Source organism: Apostichopus japonicus, chromosome 1, assembly GCF_037975245.1.
Source record: "Apostichopus japonicus isolate 1M-3 chromosome 1, ASM3797524v1, whole genome shotgun sequence".
NCBI lineage: Eukaryota > Metazoa > Echinodermata > Holothuroidea > Aspidochirotida > Stichopodidae > Apostichopus > Apostichopus japonicus.
In genome coordinates this window covers 12823184-12844711 of record NC_092561.1, presented here as the reverse complement: position 1 = coordinate 12844711, position 21528 = coordinate 12823184, and the positions used below count along the sequence as shown (strand labels likewise).

At 37.8% G+C, this 21528-nt stretch overlaps 1 protein-coding gene across 4 annotated transcripts in view; it reads right to left on the bottom strand.

Annotated features, from left to right (window-relative positions):
• The window catches only part of LOC139967823 (uncharacterized), a 54834-nt gene that overhangs the window by 22266 nt on the left and 11040 nt on the right, over window positions 1–21528 (bottom strand). The window lies entirely within an intron of this gene.

Sequence of the window (21528 nt, the reverse complement as noted above, 5' to 3'; positions counted from 1 at the left end):
CCCTATCCAGTGGAAAATCAACTAACATTTTCAAACTTTATTTCCATACTTGGTAAGGTAAATCTCTGGAGAGCATATCTGTGGTTTTGTACACTCATTGTTATGATCACCACATCCTGACCTTTGACATCAAATAGACAAGTTCAATCCCTGGGAGTTCCCCTCCAGCTAAGTGCCACAAATATGTCTGCCACTGCTTTAAAACCACTAGCAGTGGTAAGGTCAAAAATTGGATAATTGAACCAAGCAAGGAAAAACCTTTTTGACAGGATGAGTAATAATATCATGGAACCCTACTGTAATAGAGCTCCATGTTAATATATAATTACTTTAAGAGTACACATTAAACACACAATGTTTCTGTATTATAAGAAATTAGGATTAGTGCAGGATGAGAGGTTTAATCCTTCATTTAATTGTCCAAAAGTATTTGATACAGAGGATGCATTGTGATAAATCATGATCATATAATTATTCACGAGTAAATAACGATTGATCTGACATTTCCAACTATTAATTTAGGAGATTACTAGTACACACTCGTCCTGATACTAGCTGTGCTTGGTACTGTCATTATTATTTATCTTTACACAGCCGAAAATACTCTTACTTCGTTACTTTCAATATTTTCCCACCAGTGTTCATATCTTCATTTTGCTTTTAGTGTCATGGTGTCAATAAAGTCTACTCTAGACATTGCTGGCTGTTGCAACCATTAAATACAATCAGGCGCGTAGTGAGGAATTTGCCAAGGGAGGGGCGAAGCCTGTAGGCAAACTATCTAAGCGTAGCGCCATCATGAGTTGGCGCGAAGCGTACAAGAAAATTTTTGCTTTTGCCGAAATGCCTCCCAGATCACTGGAAATGACACTTCCCAGGCCTTGTAAGTTGCATCTAAGCATTTTCTATTTTGAATTTACTAGCGATATCATACAAAAAATATGCTCAAGGGGGGGGGGGGGGGGCGGTTGCCCCCCCCCTTGGTTGCGTGACTGAATACAATAATAATACTGAACGGTAAACAATAAGCAGCTCTACCTGAAGATCAGCTGTCTATCTCTGACATTCACAAAGAAGAAATAGACAATCATTGTATGCCCTACACAAAAGGCTTTCTGAGAAAATGGAGTCTAGTATTGCTAAACACACCTGCGACATGTTAATATTGTCAAGAATGATGACTTTCATTAATATTAAAGGTTCTTTGAGGGGATCAAAGCACTTTGCTATGAAGAATAAAACCTAACCTGATTTGCATAAATTATGCAAAAGCTACACAAGGAAGTAGACAAGTATCATGTGTTTACTTCAGAATGGTTGCCTTGGTGAGCCATAAGTGGGTCAGAAGGGCCACCATGCCAAACTGGTACCTCTTTTGTAAGTTAGGTATGTGGGAAAGTATATAAGTTGATGGGAGACAGCTTAGATCAGAATGAACAAACTCCTTCCTGGTATCAGTTTGGTCCTATGGGTAGATGCATGTTTGTCACGTCCTCTGTGTGTTCCCCATCCCCTCCCCTCCCCTCCATTTCCTCCCTCTCCAGTGCCTCTGTCCTCTCCATCAACCCAAACAACACCATGGATTCACTGAAGTTTGCAAAATACCTCTCTAGCTATTTCAAGCTTAAAATGTTCAGTAAACTTTCCCATACTTTGGAAGTACTATACCTGTTTCTACAGATTTTAATGGAAGATAATTCACACGGAAATGATTATTTATTACTTTGGTTCACCAAACTTGTAAAAAAAACATACAATGATATCACCTTTTGTTTTTCAGTGAAATATTAAAGCAGTACAATAAAATGTGAGGGATATAAACGGTTAGCATTGAAATAAGCTATTAACACAATACTATGTAGTATTCATGTGGTTGATACTGCAAAGCTATCTCAGACTGAGGGAAATCCTGTTATCATATTTATATCACAAGGCTGGTCACACCAAAGTAATATGTAGTTGTTTTAAGATGACCTTTGAAGTCTTTGGGTCTATAACAAATAACTGAGTCAGGTTTTTATATCCTCCATGAATAAACATCCATTCACATGTAGTACTATAAACCACTACAGTACTTGAAACCATCACAAAGAAAGTTATTAAAATATGTAGAAGATTTTATCTTTCATTCTGTCAGCCTCAACAATAAACTCTCCTCCATGACTAAAGCATGAAAAAAACCATACATAATAATGTATGTAAACAAGAGGAATATTAGGATTGGTTCCAAATCTGCTTGTGCACAATGGCTAGCTACTCCACCGACCAACCAATGAAGACTAGCTTTGCTTGCATAACCAAGGTGATGACTCATAGCAGCCACTCAGAGACCAACACAGCTGCTGATGCCTGGCTATTCCAGTTGTAACTGGTTTTACACAGTAGTTCACCTGCACAGCTGTCTGCTATAGCAAGACAGGCTCTGATAGTCTCAATGATGGCAACACACACAGTACAATATGCTTATTAACTGGTTTATTAATAGCTTTCTGCGTGACTGTGATGAATTATCTCTGGCCAAGAAGAAGAAGAAGGAATAGCTTACTGGTAATGACAATCAATCCTACTACCCTCAGCAACTCAGCAAAGTTGCCTGAATTATTGACAAGAATTGAGAAAATCAACTTTTGGTGAGATGCTGAGACATGGTTAATTATCTAGTCTTTGGTGATTGTGATAGAGTGTTGTTACTATGGATGTCCCATGTTAAATGCATTTCTTGTATTTACCTAGTGGATGGAAGAAATTCAATAAGATCGCCAGCACAAGATTCTCCGTGAACAATGTCAAGTCATGTAACTTTAATGTTCCAGCAGTGTATCGTATTAAACAGTGCCCCTGTCTCAATGAGGTCTTTTAAGTAAAGTTAAATCATACATGTCTTAATTATGCTCAATATTGGAAAATGTATATATGATGGGTGTAGGGAATTTTGATGCACTAACTATAGCATAACCCAATATTAATTCTAAAATACTACACAAAATTACAAAGCCTTCCAACAAACCGCCCCTTACCCATTTGCTGCTTAACTATGCTGTTTAGGTACCCATCTGCTTCATGAAGTAAGTAAATGTGGGTTTTTAATTACACAGAACCCCAAAGCTGCCCATTTACTTACAAACTTTAGAGTTCATAGTGGCAAAAGTCTTTTTTGTATTGCTGAGAGTCTGAGACTGCTATCACAAAAGGAGATTCTAGGAAATTAAAAATATGAATAATGGTCCTCAATAAATGAAGCATTGTCAATATTTATAAACCAAGGGGCTGCAATCTTAAAGCAGTTTCTTGATCAAGGAAAACAAAAGAGAAAAGAACTTTATAACCAAAGCAATTCTACAGCTTCACATACATAATATGATCAACTTGACAGTTGCTATGGCAACAAGATATGTATATACTTGCTGTTGCACACCTCTTCCTAACCTAAACTAATTAGCCTGTGGGTGTTCATTCTTCCTAGAACCATTATATCTAAGATGATTCCAAGTTGTATCTAACAACACTGGTTTATCCTGCCTCTCTTTTCATCCTCCATAACATTCCAGTGCACCACGGTTGTCACATTTCTTTAACCCCGCCTGGCTGAGATCACAGTCTGTAATGGCTTGTAACAGATGGTGACTCATACTAGCTATAAAAAGTCCAGGTACTTTAATTAGGCTTTGCCTTTCGACCAAAGCTGCAAATCACTAGCAAATGCAGATTAAACTGAAACACTCATTCTCCATTATTGACAGGTTCTTACTTTGTGCAGATTGATTTTCACATTTTAGAATCACAATTGTGACACACTAGGTCATATTGTTAGACAACATTGACACTGTTGTCTTCAATCAATATACTTTTAATTATCACTAACTATACTCTTACTGTTAAGTCACACACTGTAAGTATGTATTTATCTCACCCAAGGAATATAAGCCTTCAAAATATGACCAGAATTATCATTCCAAGGTGTGAACTTTGCATGAACTTCTCAGTCACAGATGGGAATGCCTCACAGTTGCCTAGTGACCACTACTGGCCTCTTATACCCAGAATAAATCCTCTTCCTCAAAATCAAACGCTGCATCAGCAGATGACAAGTCAAATATGGTCTCCCCAACAAACACTATGCAAATTGCAGGATAAGAACATGATGCATATTCATATCCAGGGTCCAGCAACTGCAGCTGAGTTTGAACAGGAGCAACTCTACAGCCTGGGAGGACTAGCAGCTAATGAGAAGAGGAGCGGAGGTTTTATGCAGGCTGAGAGGAGAGCCAGGGAATGTAAATAACTTCATGCATCCATGTTTGAACGAAGTGAAATCATTCATGGAGCAATCATTCAATCATTACAGAGATACTAATGCAGGAATATGAAAGTCACTTCCATCAGAGAATCTACCCATTTATTGACAATACAATTTATGGAGATGATAACTCAGCTATTACAGCTATGGTTCAGAAAACATATTCAATTCATGGGTAAGAGGAGCTACAATTAGTGGAAATTAATGTTGTTATTAAAGTCCTTTCTTAACATTTTCCCTTCCATCCTTCCAATCCCAGTTTGCTTTTTTTTATTTAATTTTTTGTTACTTCCACAGCTGACTACAAACATACTTCAAGACTTGGTTTACAACACAAGAACTAAGAAGGCTTTGCCTATTATTTCCTCTTAGATGCCACAATCGCCAATAGTAAATGAACAAAATTTACAAATGAATGAGAAAGATTAAAAAAGTTATGAACTAATTAAACACTAGTTGGTTGTAGTCATTCCTTGACACATTTTCTTGGAGAACATTTTAATATAAACACTACACAAAATGTCAGGTTTTGACCATTGATGGCAACATCATGCAATGTAGATCTATAATAAGTATGAAATTCATCCAGCCTATACTTCTAGAGTTATTGTGTTTACAAGGTTTTCATACTCAACTGACTTCAAATAAACTTTGACCTCTACAAAAAAATGTGGGCTTCTACTCACAAAGGTGGATGTACTTAACAAGTGTAAAGTTCACCAAAGTTTTACTTTTTAAGTTCCTGTTTACAAAATTTGACCTCTGTTGATTTTTTGAGAATACTACATTTTCACAAAAAGGTATCACATACAAATACACAGGTATATATGCACACACATGCCATGCCCATCTCATACAGATTCTGTTGCCAACAATCCTAATTGAAGCAGTTTTGGTGGTTTCTAACTGCCATGTCATATGAGAGCAATAAACTTGACTACATTCCAAGCTTTCATCACCAGCAACTCTAAACTGTTAATACCCCCAACAACTGATGCATTATTACAGCTTTTGTTATTCGACCTTTGACATGGAATGAATTGTCCTTTGATATCAAGTTAACCTGAGAGAATAACTCAATATCATTTCACCTGTGACTGAATATGCCAGTGGACACTGTTCAAAATGATCTCATCTTTTAGGAATCTCTCAAATTATCTGAATTCTATTCCCAGGGTTCATCTGGCTGTCTTAGGTCAAGTTGTGATGATAGAAATCCCTGTTTGTGTTGACAGGAGAGGCAACCAGTAACATGTGTGTTGTGAACACAAACAAAACATAAAAAGTTGCTACAAAATTGCCAGTCCCTTTACACTTTAGCGGGACATGAAGGACGTTGACCCTTTGACACCCAATTCTGGAACAAAATGGTCAACTTTGAGAATAGGCCTGCTAAGTGGTAAATACTTTGTGCGATCATTTCTTCCAGTGTGTCTCTCTCTGGACTTCTCTCTAATCACCTTGCCTTTGTTTTATCTTCTCTTCTCTTTCTTCATCAGCTAATTGAGTACAGAACTAATGATCTCTTGCCATTCAAGTACACTTTAACACAAACAAGCAGTCATGTGCTTTGTTAAAGTTTGGGCTTACAATGGTAGCATTTAGAAAAGGGCAATAAAGAATGGACCAAGGTTGAAACGGTCAGCTAATTGTCAAAGATGTCATGTTTTGAACATCACCTGACATTAGTTTCCTCATACTAGTTAACAGTACTGTGTTGTGTATATATGAGTCATGGCTTGCTTACTATTGTCACAAAACATGGTTCTTTGTTAGTGCGAATGTAACCAGTTTCCCCCATCGCAGCATTCTAGGGTGCTATTTTAAACCATTCGTAAACACATAGGACAGCATGTCTAAAATTTTAGGGTGCTATTAAACAATGTGTAAACACATAGGGCAGCATGTATAACATTTTAGGGTGATATTAAACCATGTGTAAACACATAGCATAGCATGTCCAACATTTTAGGGTGCTTTTTAACCATATGTAAACACATAGGGCAGCATGTCCAACATTTTAGGATGCTATTAAACCATGTGTTAACATATAGGGCAGCATGTCCAACATTTTAGGATGCTTTTAAACCATGTGTTAACATACAGGGCAGCATGTCCAACATTTTAGGATGCTTTAAAACCATGTGTAAACATATAGGGCAGCATGTCCAACATTTTAGGATGCTTTTAAACCATGTGTAAACACATAGCGTAGCATGTCCAACATTTTAGGATGCTATTAAACCATGTGTAAACATATAGGGCAGCATGTCCAACATTTTAGGATGCTTTCAAACCATGTGTAAACATATAGGGCAGCATCTAGCAAATGCAATGCTAACTAGTCCCCATCTCTCCATATAGTACATCTGTTCTGTTGCCTTTAGTGACCCACATAGTCATCCACCATAATAACCATAGGATATAAGTCCTGTGGAAAACATGTAGTCACACTCCATGAATGCAAGTACAGTAGATCCCAAAGAGGATGTGAGATGGGAATACACAAACATTAAAGCACAAGTAGGTAGGAGAGTAGCAAAGTAATTAAATTAACCAAACTCAGTAACCCATCATATGACTCAATTAACATATTTATCACAATTTAAACCCACAGTAGACAACCACCATAGTTACCATGCACAGTTTAGTTACCACAATAGTCCCCCACCTTCTCCCAGTTCCAGGCCATCATGTTACTTTCAGGACTAAATGCCAATCCTCCTCTTTCTCATCACAATGCCTCAAGCTTGACTGAATCCATGTCAACTACTGTATTTGTGATAACTAGCTTTGCATGGCATAGATGGAGAGTAGAGTACAGTACCTTGAGGGACACAGTACATGCACAGAGAAAACAAATTATATCAAGAAACTTGGCAATTTACAATCACTAATTAGACAATTGGGCAAACTTATCCATGCAAAACCTTTACTTCAACCATTCCATTTTAAACATGTCTTTGTAAGCCCATCCTCTCCAAATTTTTAATGACAATTAAAACACAATATCTAATTTTCACATTTTCACATTAGAATTGCTATGTAACTAGCTTATGAGCATTTCCATATCTGGCATTGAAAAACACTGACTAAGAGCAGGAAGTACTGGTACAACAGCTACTTTGACACAGATTCCTTCCTGTATGACTCACTCAGACATGTTAGTACGCAGTATGATAACCCTAGACTTGCTGCAAACATCTCACAAATCCAAAAACAATTGGCAGTTAATTAGGGCAGATGAAAGTAATGTAGTCTTAAGGAAAGAAAACAACCACTTGAAAGTTAGATGATTATAATTTTGCTATTAAAGAGATGAATGTTAGGCTATTGGTATACAAGTAGGTACATCTGAAATATTCCCCAAAACTTACCTGTCCCCTGTCAACTGATGCACTTCTATTTAACCCAATATCTGGTAAGAATCTGGTTAGAATTCTGCCCTCCACCCCCCCCCCCCACCTCCCTTGCCTTAATGAGATTCCTACCACTCAATCCTCACTCTGAATTAACTATGAAGGAAGTGACGTATGCTATTTTCAGTACATCTGAAACATTCATAGATAAGATGTTGTTTCCCTTGAAACAGGACAGCAGGTAGAGACAGAATTAGAGGAAGTTCCAGGCCATTTACAGTTGGTCAGATGTTGACCTATATAGATCAAGGCCTAAATGTATCCTTGATTACCCACATTAAGCAAAGAGTACAAAGATATCAAGGCCCTGGGCAAAATCAGGAAACAATCCACATTTCCTAGTCATGTTTATTGTTGCATTGTCTAGATTTCATGGTTTCAGTGAGTTTGGAATGGGATGAAATCATGGTGTGCTGTACCATGGAGGTTTATAGCGCAATGGCTGTACTACTTCTATACTGGCCCATTGCAGTGAAGCCAAAATTTTGTGACTGACAATGGCAACTGGGTTACCTTCCCCTCCCTTAAATTATTGGTACTTAGATCCTTGCAGATGGATTCTGCAAGTTTTAATTCTAAAACCATATCCGAAAAGATAACCCTAACACTATCCCAGTCATCATTCTAACCCTAACCCTATCCCAGGCTTCATTCTGACCCTAACCCTATCCTAGTCTTCATTCTAACCCTATCCCAATCTTCATTCTAACCCTAACCCTATCCCAGTCTTCATTCTAACCCTAACCCTATCCCAATCTTCATTCTAACCCTAACCCTATCCCAGTCTTCATTCTAACCCTAACCCTATCCCAGTCTTCATTCTAACCCTAACCCTATCCCAGTCTTCATTCTGACCCTAACCCTATCCCAGTCTTCATTCTGACCCTAACCCTATCCCAGTCTTCATTCTGACCCTAACCCTATCCCAGTCTTCATTCTGACCCTAACCCTATCTCAGTCTTCATTCTGACCCTAACCCTATCCCAGTCTTCATTCTGACCCTAACCCTATCCCAGTCTTCATTCTGACCCTAACCCTATCCCAGTCTTCATTCTGACCCTAACCCTATCCCAGTCTTCATTCTGATCCTAACCCTATCCCAGTCTTCATTCTGACCCTAACCCTATCCCAGTCTTCATTCTGACCCTTACCCTATCCCAGTCTTCATTCTGACCCTAACCCTATCCCAGTCTTCATTCTGATCCTAACCCTACCCCAGTCTTCATTCTGACCCTAACCCTATCCCAGTCTTCATTCTAACCCTATCCCAGTCTTCATTCTAACCCTAACCCTATCCCAGTCTTCATTCTAACCCTAACCCTATCCCATGAGTCTTCATTCCAACCCTAACCCTATCCCAGTCTTCATTCTAACCCTAACCCTATCCCATGAGTCTTCATTCCAACCCTAACCCTATCCCATGAGTCTTCATTCTAACCCCTACCCTATCCCAGTCTTCATTCTAACCCCTACCCTATCCCAGTCTTCATTCTAACCCCTACCCTATCCCAGTCTTCATTCTGATCCTAACCCTATCCCAGTCTTCATTCTAACCCTAACCCTATCCCAATCTTCATTCTGACCCTAACCCTATCCCAGTCTTCATTCTGACCCTAACCCTATCCCAGTCTTCATTCTGACCCTAACCCTATCCCAGTCTTCATTCTGACCCTAACCCTATCCCATGAGTCTTCATTCTAACCCCTACCCTATCCCAGTCTTCATTCTAACCCTAACCCTATCCCAGTCTTCATTCTGACCCTAACCCTATCCCAGTCTTCATTCTGACCCTAACCCTATCCCATGAGTCTTCATTCTAACCCCTACCCTATCCCAGTCTTCATTCTAACCCCTACCCTATCCCAGTCTTCATTCTAACCCTTTCCCAGTCTTCATGATTCTGACCAGGGCATCATACCATTCAAGTGACTCATAACAAAAGATATCAACTAAGCAATAGAGTCCATCAGTAGAAGTTCCTAAGTTACAGAGCATCTAGTCAGAGTCATTTCCCATGAACTGATAATAGGCTGTCTTAACAGCTCGGCTAATTGAGTAGAAAGTATTTCCGATACAGATCCATGCATCAGCATTGCATCATTTCCTCTATTGAGGTTTGTGTTTGAATTAAAAGTTAATCTGTTACAACAATCGGATAGCGACATGAGTGAAATCTATGTATCAAAAGAAGGAACAAGCATGTATATAATAGTACTAAAAACAAGAATAACAGCAACAGCAGACCCAGTGGACACACAGAGAGATCGACATACCTGTATATAGTAAGAAAGCAGTTCTAGCTCATTTCTAGTCATAGAAAGTTTTAAACCAACTTCAATTTTCAACCAGCTTCCATGTACAGCCCTTGTACACATCATAGCGAACTGTGTGAATATCAACATTTCATAAAGTTTGTACATTTTGTTACGTTGGAATGCGAGAGGTCTCTTTATTTAATTTTTAACGAGACACAAGCCTGGGTTCGTTTCCGTAAGGAACACAGACAAATTGACGAGTCTAGAGAATATGAATGGGAACGTGAACTATATTGAACAATGGAGTCTGAACCAACAACAACAAGTGGTAATTACAAATATACAGAAAATTACTCACAAACTTAACAAGATAGGATACACTTTAAAACACGCTGGTCTCTTCCAACGGCGATATCCCTCAGCGGCCACGACCTCGATGACGACGATTCTCGGTCCTTTGTACCGCGAAATTCACTGGTCCTGGACCAAGTTTCTCGCGATCCCAGAAACAGCAGTCACCTTCTTTCCGGCGATGCTCCAAAATAGAAGACGGACTTCCAGCTACAATCGAGTGAAGCACAAGTCGAACTTCTCGCCGACTAAATATTACCAGAGTCAGTCCAAAATCAGCTTTACAGCCACCAACTCCTGGCGTAACGAACTTCCTCAACGGAGACAGAAATTCTTCACCTTCTCCGAAATAAAGACTGGAAAACTGTAGTTTCACAGCAAAGTCCTCTTCAAACTTCTGAATGGAAGTGTAGAATCAATTTTGGTATCGATATCTCAATCCCTCAGAAACTACTGGCAGTTGAGCACTGACGATATATAGTAGAATGGTATAATAGGTGTCGTCGCTTGTATTCGTTCAGAAACTGAGAAACTCTCCGATCTGGGCGGGTTTTTACACGATTCGCCATGTCAAGAATCATCTAGATCTTTCTCGATACACTTGACCCAGTTTCTCTATTCTTGGAAGTCCTTTGCATATCTCGCGAACATTCCAGAGAATCCACGAAGATGTGTGCACAGCGCAACGGGACTTCACGTAAACCGACGTTAACCCGAGACCAGCGCGTCATCATAAGGAATATACCAGAACAATCGTGTATTGCTCATTACATAAATAACATCCTGACGTTAACCCGACCTAGTTTCTCAAATATTGATTGTCACGTAGGCCATTTCAAATACTTTCTATATAATAACATTAGGTTCCTCACTAGCAGTAACTAGCGTTAGGCTACAATGGGCCCTCGTAACAATATACTAAGCACTATAAGCAGTTACATATTATTTCAGCTTGCCTTTCTCTAGATATACCATGATATTCAATGGAGGGGCATTATTGAAGTCAGTTCATTTCATACATCAGTAATATACAATATTCTACTGCTGCAGTTCCTCAACCCATAGAAAAGATCCCTGGGTTCCTCTGAAAGCTGCTGTTGCTGGACCTCACCTAAGGCGCACTGAACACAATAACAATAAAGCCGAAGACATTGTTATTCGGTCAGCGATGGCTAGACCGCATTTTCTCAGAACGGTTGCTAATAATAAAATTGTATGGTCTGCACTAAAAAAAAAAAAATTCAACAGGTTGATAAAAGTATCAAAGGAACATGAACATTGTACTTGGTACTATTAAATTAGTTTATGTTGATAATATTAGTTAACATGTTAAAATATGTTGTGTTTGATACAGAAATTGTTTACCCCATATACAATAGTCCATCACTTTTCGGCTGGATATTACCTGCCATCCTTATGTTACGAGTATAAAATATCCGACAAATCTTACACTGTAGAGGTACAGAGCCATATAAGTATATCGAGAGAGAGTAAATAGCCAACTGTGTAACTTAACTGATTGGTCAAGAGATTTCAGCACTCACTGGCCACCACTATATACGGCTGTACAGGTAGGACCAATACCGCCATATTTACATTTCGGGAAAACATTTCATACTGTAGTTTTGATTACCATGGGCAGCAGGAAGTCACATAAGCCTTAAATTAACAACCATATCTCTGTGGTTTGATGGTACTGTAGGGATTGGATTTCCATCTCTATACATCAATACAGTTTGTTACAAGGTGTACAGTAGGTGTTAGTGGGGATCCACATGACCTTGTAATACTAACAATGTAAACAAGAGCAGGGTATCCCTCAAAACTTATGACTCATGTGTGTGTTTTGGTAACCCCAAGACTAGAACCGGAAACTTTTTACCCCATGACCAAGGTTTTTTCTCAATAGTTTACTTTGTGCACACATGGGGTACCTCTGATGATTTTCTGTCTTTTTTCTGTATGGTGGTCAACCAACGTTACCCTTATCTTTTGTTCATTAGTGTTGCAGTCTATATAATTATTCCAACACATCTGTTGCTGAGTCATGCTAAGTTGGTTAGAGGGCACACACTCACCAGACAAAGGTACTTTCTACTCTCTGCTCTTGTCAGATGCACTTTCAAATACGTGCCTTTCGACACCATTCTTTTATAATTATGAGTGGCGTGTAAACTGCTTTCATGAGTCATTTTGTTTCTGTTTTGGGATGGAAAAGTAGAAACTAAAAAAAAACCTTGAACCCTCATGATCAGTGGCTTAATTCCATTCAAGAAAAATTCTAGAAGTTCAAGTTCAAAGGAAAGTTTGGTTTATTTTGGGTTGAAACAATTATTTGTATGACCACAGGTGACCATTGTGGAATAAGTGTCCTATACAGGGGTGATTAATATTTCATTGTTCTGCTCAAGCGGTTAACTGAATTTTTTATTATTATCTTACTCAGACGTGACTGTATCAAGGAAAAATGACTATAATTAAAAATAATAGTTCTTTTGAAAATGATTAAGTTCAGTAGCTCACAGATTGGAATGCTAAAAATAACAACTATTTTCAGCTCTCTTCAGCAGAAGACACAGTAGTATTCCATTTTGAGTAGCAAGGTACACCATTGTTTATAAAATTAATCTATTTACCCATTCCACTATAAGATAATGGATTAATAAAGAATCACAGCTAACGGATTCCTTGAACATGCATGGAATTACACATTGCAAAACTTTTTTCATTCCCTATGAAAAACCAACCTAGAGTTTAAAGCAATATGAAACTGAGCATAAATCCTAATATTATAACTGAAGTCAAACTTGACAATGAATTGTTTACTAACAAATCCTATTTAGCTTACTTCTGGAGAAGCTGAATGTTCAGGCCAACTTTCAAAATTTTACAAAAAGTTGGCTGTAGAAATTAAATGTTGTCCTTTAGATTTGCGATAGAACTTCATCATTAAGATACCAACTAGGTGAGTGAAAGGATTCTGTCAATACAAACAAGAGCCCAAGGGGCACTATGGTTCCTTGCTTAGTGGAATATTAAAGTGTTGTGTGTCACCACACAATATCATATTTATGCCCACAGGTACCAGCTATTAACCAACAACTGTATTCCAAGTTTGGATACAATCTGATTTAAGACTGTGAAATTATTGAAATTTTTAAACTTTGGCCCCTCCCGAAAAAATTAGGCCGAATAAAATATTGTGCGTAAATGGTCCCAAAAGTATCTGCCCCAAGAATACAGTAGTGTCTCAAAAATATATTTGCGCCAAATTGAACCGAAAAAAATGTGGGCTCATATGGCTAACAAAAATATTGGGTCCCACAAATTTGGGCCCAAATACTGTGTCACAAAATGCATTATAGGTGGAAATAAAATCTGGGCCTGCCCAGCCTGAAAATGGGCCTGGAAGTTTTTGGGGCCCAGATGGTCGCAAGAAACTTAGGCCAGCTATAAGCCAACAACTCTATACCAAGTTTGGCTACAATCTTACGGTTGCAGAGTTATTGCTATGTAAAGATTTTTACTTTTGATCCCAAACCCTTATTAAGATTCATAAAGTTAGCACCAAAGTCAATAGGGCACACCTTGTCACTACTGTATTATACATCTACATATATCTACAAGTATGACAAATATCCATCACTCTGTTGTGGAGTTATTGCGGACCCAAGCAAGTGTCACAGATGCAAACACATACACATGCCAACCTAACTGCATAGGTTCCTTTGCTTCCAGCAAGGAACCAAGAAATCTAAGACATACAAGTTTTCTTTTGTTGCTGTATAATCTATTCCTGTTATACACGATATCAATCCAATCAGTTACGCAGTACTAGTCTCAGCATGGCTTGTTATTGTAGTCATTCATTGTTACATGGCTAAGAAATGGAAGTCCTTAAAATATCCAACCTGCAGAAAAGAAAACTTGACCTACAACTTTGAAGAAGGGAAGGACAATTAGAGCACTATAGGTAAACAGCATTCTCAGACTAACTCATGAATAATACATGGTGAGTCAAGCCTTAAGTAAGGAAATCTTAATCACATTATTCTGTTTTGAAAAGAAAAGTTTACCATGAATTCCATATTCAGTACTACTTTATGAAATTACTTTGCATGGTGTAATGTTCAAATGTTACCAGTTAATAGGCTAGGTTGATGGGAAAGTGCAATCGTAGAGTCAGACTAGAGCAATGTTTATTTTTAGCTATTACTATATTTTCTCCGCCCTGTTTAAGCTGAATCAGACTCATAGCAAATTCAATTCAATTCAGTTACAAAATGAAAACACAATAAGGTATCATGTATGATGTAACATGTTCAATATAAATCTTTACATATCACTTTAAGACTTATTTTGAATTTCTGTTTTTAATATTTAATCTCTTCTACTCCTTCTTCCTCTTCCCATCCTTTACTGATAATTTACTTACTTATTTTTATTCCCTACTCTTTTAATTTCATACCTCAAAAAATGGAGATTTAAGAACAAACTAGAAAACTCCCCTAATCTGGCTGAATCAAATAACCTCAATTCATTTTCCCATTTCTTTAATTTCTTAACTTTTCATTACCATTGTTCACCCAGCCAATATTAATGTTTTCAAACTATTCTTTCTATTTTTCGAACTATTCTTTCTGTTTCTCCGATATTTTTGTTAAATATAGACACACCCCTAGATGGACTTTGTACCCCAACCAGCAGGTGATGCAGCAGTCTACTCCTTTGTGCATAATCAGACAAAGCCTAAGCAAACCCTTGCCGAGCTACCCGCTCACCATATCTTTGTCATCTCGGCCAAGTTTCACAATGAATCATGACTGATAAACTCTGTCTTTATCACATTACTATTTAATCCTATCACTGCCCATTCAATACCTAATCAATACTTATTACCCAGCCTGATTCACACACATGTCCTTTGTCCTGGTGAGAAATCATCTCACAGAGCCCAGACCCCTTTGTCCACCTTTAACTGGGGATTTCCTCACAGCTTTACATATGAGTCATCACCAGGTACAACAAACATGTAGGTTTCACATGTCCATAAACCCAGACCCACCACTCCTTAAAACCAGGCAAACCACTCGGATGGACTACTTTCTCACAGATGCATCCCTCCTGGAAACTTGAACGCTAAATTATAATCGCTGTCGTAACTCTGATTAAAGCAACATGTCTCCATCATTTCCAATTAACCCGAACCGATGCCCTTAGCGACAAATCAGCCTTTTCCCGAGGTTTATATCATGTACCATATCTTTGTTGTCCCAGGGATTTCCTTAGCTATGAGTCATTAACAAGCCTTTGTTCAAACTATGTTATCCTTTACAAAGGATGTAAACAAAGAAAACACTGAGGCCATGTGAAATTTTATCAGTACATTCAATGAAGTTTCTGCTTGGAAGTGTGCAGGATTTACAAGTTCATTAAATGCCCGGAGGGTGTGTGCTTTACGCACCATTTAACAATCCAGCATAGGTTTTCATAGCGACATTAATATCATAAGCATAGATTTTAGTCTGAGTCACGCCGACTAGATAGTATTTCTAGCATAAATCCAAAGAGCTGCAAAAACTGGTCAAAGAAATTCCATGTTTTTACATAAGGGACTTGAAATTCCTCTATAATAACTCAAGAGCTATAAATCAGCCAGCAGTTAATATCATGAGTGATGAACTTTAGGCTACAAGAGAATAAAATCTATAAAGAACTGCGAGAGAAATTGAGATTTCCTCAGGCAACACCCAGCTACTCAACCATGTGCAGAGCCTTTTACATGACATGGTGTTTGAGTTCTGGGAGTATTGTGTTAATTTAGAAATGTGTATGACAACAATTTTCCTTTTCAAAACCATAAATAATCAAGTATAAGTTTCAAATTTTAGTATTCTTGATCAATGACTCAGTCCTATTTGCTTTATGACAGCAACATACCTGCATAAAAATTGCACAAATGAAACTATCATAAATACAATATTAAGGGCTGTATATAATTTTCAACATAAACAGCATGTCTATTTAGATCCCATGTTTCACTGAAATTGATCATTTCAATGATTCCACAGTGGCTTAGGACTTAAACCCAACTAGAGCTTTCATAGCCTTGATATAGTGGAGCAAATTAGTGACCAGTTGATGATGTCAAACAGCCCAGTATACAATGTTGGATCTGGTAAGGTGGGTTAAATACATGTCAGTGGCCTGCTCCTATGAAGGAGGTCAGGTGTACATGGCCAAGCTGTTGTGATGCTGTTAGGTGGATTGATATATGGTCAAGCTGTTGTGTGACTGTTAGGTGGATTGATACATGGTCAAGCTGTTGTGAGGCTGTTAGGTGGATTGATACATGGTCAAGCTGTTGTGAGGCTGTTAGGTGGATTACATACATGGTCAAGCTGTTGTGAGGCTGTTAGGTGGATTGATACATGGTCAAGCTGTTGTGATGCTGTTAGGTGGATTACATACATGGTCAAGCTGTTGTGTGACTGTTAGGTGGATTGATACATGGTCAAGCTGTTGTGTGACTGTTAGGTGGATTACATACATGGTCAAGCTGTTGTGATGCTGTTAGGTGGATTACATACATGGTAAAGCTGTTGTGATGCTGTTAGGTGGATTACATACATGATCAAGCTGTTGTGATGCTGTTAGGTGGAGTACATACATGGTCAAGCTGTTGTGATGCTGTTAGGTGGATTACATACATGGTCAAGCTGTTGTGATGCTGTTAAGTGGATTACATACATGGTTAAGCTGTTGTGATGCTGTCAAGTGGATTACATACATGGTCAAGCTGTTGTGATGCTGTTAGGTGGATTGATACATGGTCAAGCTGTTGTGATGCTGTTATATGGATTAAATACGTGGTCAAGCTGTTGTAATGCTGTTAGGTGGATTGATACATGGTCAAGATGTTGTGATGCTGTTAGGTGGATTATATACATGAGCAAACAGTTGTGATGCTGTTATGATTTTATCAAACAATCACATTTACCAGCTATTAACCAACATCTGTATTCCAAGTTTGGGATGCAATCTGATTTATGGTTGTGGAATTAATGCATTTTTAAAACTTGGCCTCTCCCTAAACAAAACTGTCTAAACTGTTTTGGCCAAGCTGTTGTGATGCTACTAGGTGGATTACATACATGGTCAAGCTGTTGTGATGCTGTTAGGTGGATTATATACATTGTCAAGCTATTGTGATGCTACTCTAGAGGTGGATTGCTATACGGTCAAGCTGTTGTGATGCTGTTATGAGGATAAATACCTGGTCAAACTGTTGTGGTGCTGTTAGACCAATTAGATGTGGCCATACATTTGCAAGTTAGGTAGTAAGCTATTGGTCTGTTATTGTAAAACACTGTTGCTACTTTAAGAACTCTGTACCATGAAAAATTAGAGGCATTAACTCCTTAACTAATTTTTGTTAAATCATGTTTATTTTGAATAGCCTATTAAGTCTGTTCATATATTTCCTTGTACTGTGGCAGGTGATAAGACAATGCTCATATAGTAATTGGGCATTCTTGCTCTTGTCAGGACACTTATCAATCACCAGATAAATTTACACAAAACAGAACAATATGGTTTGGTTGCACCATGGAGCTATTTCTGTAATAGCTCCATGGTTGGACTGGAAAAATTGAGATCCCTTTGAAATGGGAATATGACCTGATACACAAAGGGGTGACTCATAATATAACCACATACTTTAACAGCTTAAAGGAGTGCAATGGTGCAATATTGGAGAACTTCAGAGAGAGAGCTAATAACTTTAGTGAGAAGTAATAACTTCAGTGAGAGCTGATAACTTCAGTGAGAGCTAATAACTTCATTGAGAGCTAATAACTTCAGTCAGAGATTATAACTTCAGTGAGAGCTGATAACTTCAGTGAGAGTTAATAACTTCAGTGAGAGCTAATAACTTCAGTGAGAGCTAATAACTTCAGTGATAGCATACAACTTCAGTGAGAGCTAATAACTTCAGTGAGAGCTAATAACTTCAGTGAGAGCTAATAACTTCAGTGAGAGATAATAACTTCAGTGAGAGATCATAACTTCAGTGAGAGCTGATAACTTCAGTGAAAGCTAATAACTTCAGTGAAGCTAATAACTTCAGTGAGAGCAGATAACTTCAGTGAGAGCTGATAACTTCAGTGAGAGATTATAACTTCAGTGAGAGCAGATAACTTCAGTGAGAGCTGATAACTTCAGTGAGAGCTGATAACTTCAGTGAGAGCTGATAAGTTCAGTGAGAGCTAATAAATTCAGTGAGAGCTAATAACTTCAGTGAGAGATAATAACTTCAGTGAGAGCTAATAACTTCAGTGAGAGCTAATAACTTCAGTGAGAGCGGATAACTTCAGTGAGAGCTAATAAATTCAGTGAGAGCTAATAACTTCAGTGAGAGCTAATAAATTCAGTGAGAGCTGATAGCTTCAGTGAGAGTGGATAACTTCAGTGAGTGCTAATAACTTCAGTGAGAGCTGATAACTTCAGTGATAGCTGCTAACTTCAGTGATAGCTGCTAACTTCAGTGAGAGCTGATAACTTCAGTGAAAGTTGATGACTTCAGTGAGATCTAATAACTTCAGTGAGAGCTAATAACAGACTATTTAAGCTTTGAAATTGACTTTGTTCCAACATGTTCTAACCATGAAGTTACTATCTAGACAAAACTGATAAGGGTAACATTTTTGTTCAATTCATATCTCTTTTACTAACTGTGCTTAAATAAATGTAGTACAGTATTTGTATAAATGTACAGTGTACTACACCCTCAAACTGTTCTGATATTATTAATGTTAATACTCATGTTCTGGTCATATAATAAACAACAGGAAGTTCTAAATGGGGAATTACCTATGTGTACTGATCAACTGAGGCACAGATGAAACTCAAACATTTGTCCAGCTGCCAATTAAATTACACTTCGGAGGCAATGACTTGAAACAATGTCTTTTAATTCTTACAGATTATGCAATTCCTATGGAACTGCCGCATAAAATGCAGCACTGATAAATTCCCTAGCTGTCCATACAATATCAAATGCACCAAAATGTTACTTGTTGCTTTAATGTTAAAACTTGGCTTCCTATTCACTTCAGACCCTGGGAGTCCAAAAGTGGAGGATCAATGCTGTCAACATACAGCCTGTGTTTTATCATGTGACTTCCTACCAACATACCATCATGAATTCAGGTGAATTTAACCATTCTCTGAAAGAAAGAAAGAGCATGATGACAAAGCAACAAGCTCTAATCTGATTACACCAACAATAAGAAAGACAATAGGACTGAGATCAGCAGGGCATAAATCCCCACAAACTTCTTATATCAAAGCGATTCTAAATGATGGGATCACATGGTTACATGTGTAAAGGTGACTCATTCTTTTAGTATTGTATACTAAAGGTTTCAAAACAACCCATCCAGTTTAACAAGTATTGAATCCCTGATTTAAAGAAGAAGATACATTGGCCTTTAGCCTTAAGGTGCTAACTAGTCATCCAATGAATAGAAAGAAAGGCACAGATCCATATCGCAAATGTTTGATATATCGGCACATATACAGTAGTGTCATTTACTAATAGTTTATAACCATGAAACCAGAAAGCCAACAGGCTTTAATTAGTGATTCCTTGCCACAATTTATATGACTACATAATAACATTAACTACAGTACATCAGCTTTCAGTAGTCGGTTCAACATACAAAGTAAGAATTCAGTCCAACCAAGCTTTACTGCACTGTTGGGAGTGTTGGAATTATCATGTTTTCAAAGTTTTCATATGTTGACCTTTGTTGACCTGTGTTCTCCATAGAAAACAATTGGGTTCAGCATTAATTAAATTCACACCAAGTATTAAGTTGATCCAAGGTTCCCTTTTGAAGTTCTCTTGTTTCCAAGGTCTTGAGACGATTGGTCTGCCCTCAAATGACCTTTGACTTCCTCAGAAAGCCATAGGGTTCTTTTACTTCTTTTTAAAGTGTACCACATAAAGTATTATGTACAGTTCATCCACCATTCACTTTGTAAGATATATGTTTATAACTAAACTGTCACATACATGCATAAACATAATGTGCACACACCATCACAATTGCATCGATTCCTTTTGAGTACTGTACTAAAGGATCATAAGAAATTAAATTATTTAACTTTGTTATCATGGTAATATACATATAGACACCTGCCAAACATTTGGAACACCCTTATGTCAAAGTGTGTGAGTACACACCACTAAATAGCAACATAAACTTGCAGTTGGTTCTAGGACCAAAGTACCAGGTAACAATGAGCTATCCAGCTAAGATCAGTCCTGTAGACTTCAGGCTATTAGTATGCAAAGCAAGTCTCAACATACTCTTGAATATAGCCATGCTAAATATTTGACCCTATCACCATGGTGATGAACCATCACATTCAAATCAGAGCCAAGATCCATTCATTTCAAGGTTTAATATGTGAGAACATCACAGGATAATCTTGAGCTTCTCACCCACACCCTGAAAGATATTTACTGTTAAATCTGGTACAATTATTACACCCACCATATTACTGTTTTCTCTGTGGGGGATCTAGTAGCCGATGAGGCAAACTGCATAGCAACTCTAGTGTTGGAAATCATACACAGTACTCAGTCAGGTTCAACATTGAGAAGAATAGCTGAGAATTGCAATTCCATTTTCAAGCACGACGACAATTTTCTTTTTTTCTATTATGTGTGTTCTTTAATATATTCTTTTATGCCCTACAGTACCTAATGAAAGCATTTGACCTGACATTTCTTCAAACCGATTCTGACAGTTGAATGGGGGTCTAGCTTGAGCAAACTATTGTACCTAGGGCAACAACTGTCTTTACACAAAAGGTGGGGTGAATATTCTGATGCAAATTCTGAATGACACAACCATGAGGGAATTATATCAGAAGCAGCCTTATAAGTAATGTAAGCAAACTCTGTCAAATAAAATCCTGTTGCACAATTGCATTTACTACTGAGCATAAATATAATTATTAGCAAACTAAGAAATTTTGCTAAAAATAGGATTTTACCAAAATTGTGAATTTAGGATTCCACTTTGTTCCTTCACTGTTATAATCTTTCCAGCTTTCTCCTCTCTCTTTTTTGCTTTTTTTTTCTTTTTTCTTGTCACATCACACAAACATAGCACTTGAAAGGGTACTGATAGTT